Below are 3344 nucleotides of genomic sequence, written 5' to 3' on the forward strand. Positions count from 1 at the left end.
GCTCTTTCGCATAAAAGAGATAAAGCATCATATTGACTGCAAACACTGTTTACTATATGTACTCGATTACAGTTTCAATTTTACGACAATATTGGTAGGTTATAATTTTAGGCATACCTACAATTCGTAAGGACAACACTCGTTTGACGTAATTGAGAGACCGCAAGACTCTCGCAGACTCCGTCTTGTTCTTGCACAAATCTTGCAGGGTCACTCTTGGTCTTGTCTTGCTTCAATTAAGTGGTCTTGGTCTCGGTCTCGGTCTTGCAAAACTGCAAGACCAAGACTACTTTTGGGCAACACTAGTCTGATTGTATGACTATGATCGTAGACAATGAAAAACCAGCACGTAAATAATAACGTCATAGTTTATCCAATAAATGCGTGACTGTACAAGGATGTTATTCTTAATGACTATTTAATTATTATTCGAAAATATTGCAATGTCATTGTTAACGACCTATGTCTCAAATACAATATACTTACTTGTAAGTAAGTTTTGTCTGCCATTAAACTAGTTCTCAAGATTAGAGAAAGACACTGTGGTCTTCAATCTGCATGCAGCATGTGATATGCTATTTTGGTCACGTGGTACTGTAAAGATTTACTGTGAGCCATCTGTGAGCGTTCCGTTTGAAGATTTGGCCAGAACTCTCTCGATGTTCATTTGACAACAACCTTCTTATTTTTATACAGTTTCAAATACAAAATAATAATATAATCTATCTAGTTTGCAACAGTACCTACGTAGAGGTGTCGATAACCTGGTGTGTTTGATGGTGACAGGGATGGTGGAAGGAAAGAGACCTAGAGGCAGGCGTGCCAAACGGTGGTCGGATCAGATCTCCGAACAACTGGAGCTACCTAGTAGCGCCCTGAGCCGAGGTCCGTGCCCACATGGGCGCCCTCAGGCCCGCTACTTAGTTTAAAGTTTAAACTAAGTTTAGTAGAATCGATCCATTAGTGGCTTTTTTTTTTACAATATCAAGTGGCGGGACGACCAAGTCGTGCGCCTGATGGTAAGCTACACGCCTGTCCATAACAGTTGCAGTGCCACTCATAGTTTTAAATCGCAAAGATCTGAGGGGCACTGTCACTGCGCCCGTCAAACTGAGACATGAGTTGATAAGTCCCATGTGCCTGTAATTTCACCAGCACCCTTACCCTTCAAAACCGGAACACAGTAATGCTGACATTACTGGTTGGCGGCAAAAATAGGTAAGGTTACTAAGTGTAATTAAGGGTACTTGCAGTAGTGGAGTTCATTCCACAAGCTAATTGTACGTAGCAAATAATTGTGTCATTTACTACACAGTGATTACCCTCGCCGATGTCTTTTGTATGAATTGACGTCTTGTCACTTTGCTAATAATATTGTCGTAGGCGTTTTAATATTCTTTTTGTAAAGGCTTCTTTGTTTACTGATGGCAACTTCAGTACTACTGTAGTCGAGTCGAGTAAATAGACAAGGCCCATTGAAAAGGAGATGTCTTTCTCTTGTCTACCGATTTTAGTGCTACTATAACATTGTAACGATGGCGATCATCATAGCCAAAGTGTTGAGTTCTGTGAAAATGTGTCATATTATGTAATTTGGTTTTCAAGTTAACCTGTCCACTGAATCTGCGATTCTGGCTTTTAAACACTTTAGTAGCAGTAGAGCTCCTTGTGAAAGAGTTCGTCCAAGGAAGTACTGCCACCTTACCTATTTCTGCCGCCAAGCAGTAATGTGAGCATTATTGCGTTCCGATTTTGAAAGGTAAGGGTGCTGGTGAAATTACAGGCATATGGGACTTGTCAACTTATGTCTCAGAGTGACGGGCGCAGTGGCAGTGCTCCTCATCTTTGCGATTTAGCAGGGCAGGCGTGTCGCTTACCATCAGGTGGACGCCTTTCGGTCGTCCCGTCATGTGTATGCTTTCTAGACTTATCTAAATTCTTTGATATATCACACGATCTCATGCGGTCTAAGTTACGAAGTTACCAGTACTTGGTAACTTCGTACTACTCGAATTGGTATCAGTTTTTAACCGACTCCAAAAAAGGAGGAAGTTATCAATTCCGTTGTTTTTCTGTGTGTGTTATGTTATGTTACGCGATTGTTCCGACAATTGTAAACTGATTTCGATGATTCTTTTTTGTTGAAAACGGTGTACCTACGGTCTCATACAAATTTGAAAAAAATATTTCATTTCATTTCTAAGGGTGGCAACGGCGCGACAACTAATTTGCCACTGTGAATCCGTTTTATTGGATTTCCTTTATCGTATAGATTGATATGGTTTATCGTATTTTTAACGATCGTTGTTTATTGTAATTAGTAGATTCAGGCGTTACCTAGTGAAGGTTGAATCGTGTAAAATGCTGCATTGACGAGCGAGGTTCGCGCAGTCAACAGCCCCTGAGGATACTACCTTACCGAGCCCAGCCCCAAACTGCCTCCGTGGCCGAACGGTTACCATGCCGGACTGCCACTGCCACATTCCCGGGCCGGGAGAAATAGTTGTATGGCCTACAATTATTTCTCTCGTGAGTTTGGGTGTAAGTTGTGGTTGTCTATGTGTGTGTCCATGGCACCCGCGACACAGGGTTTCCCTGTGCGGGGCTATGTTGAGTGTGTGCGGTAAAAAAAAGAAAAAAAGAAAGAAAAAGGATGCCTCGTGGAGAGGCGAAACACGTGTCGGGTGTAGTTTTGATGGTGATTTGTGATTGTAGTTGCGCTTGTGTTATTTATTTTATTAATTTTATGCGGAGGGAGGGTGGGATAATTAAATGCATGAAAAAATACTCAACACAAGCGCAGCTATTTTGCACGATTTAACCTTCACTGGGTTCGCGGGGTAGCAAATTAATTTACTTCCATTTTTATTTCGTCGTTTAATGGTAAATACCTAAACCATATTCGATCTATCAAAACATACCTCCTGTGACTCGCTTTAATACTCCCAGAGAGATATCGAGCATTTATATTCCTGACCGGAAAAAAAACAGCCGATTTAAAAAGTACACAGGTAGGCACTTAATATCTTTAACAATATGCTATTTTAAATAAAACAAACTTTTTTTTGTATTTTACTATATTTTATTGATATAATTTTGTACAAATAACGGCATATTATACAACGGACAGGTTTCACATACAAAACTAACACTAGTCAAGCTATTCGTATGTCACAAGTAGATTCTACATATAAATTTAGTTTATACGAACTCAAAATATAATTATATAGTTCAATTACATAATTTAAAGAACTTAAAAGTTAGTAGAATAGATAGAACTCTAAAAATGAAAGAATACTTTTATATTTAGAGTCTCATTTATTTTGACTAGAAGCAATAAGAAT

The sequence above is a fragment of the Hyposmocoma kahamanoa genome, unplaced genomic scaffold (assembly GCF_003589595.1).
Source record: "Hyposmocoma kahamanoa isolate Upper Pololo Valley unplaced genomic scaffold, ASM358959v1 210, whole genome shotgun sequence".
Lineage (NCBI taxonomy): Eukaryota > Metazoa > Arthropoda > Insecta > Lepidoptera > Cosmopterigidae > Hyposmocoma > Hyposmocoma kahamanoa.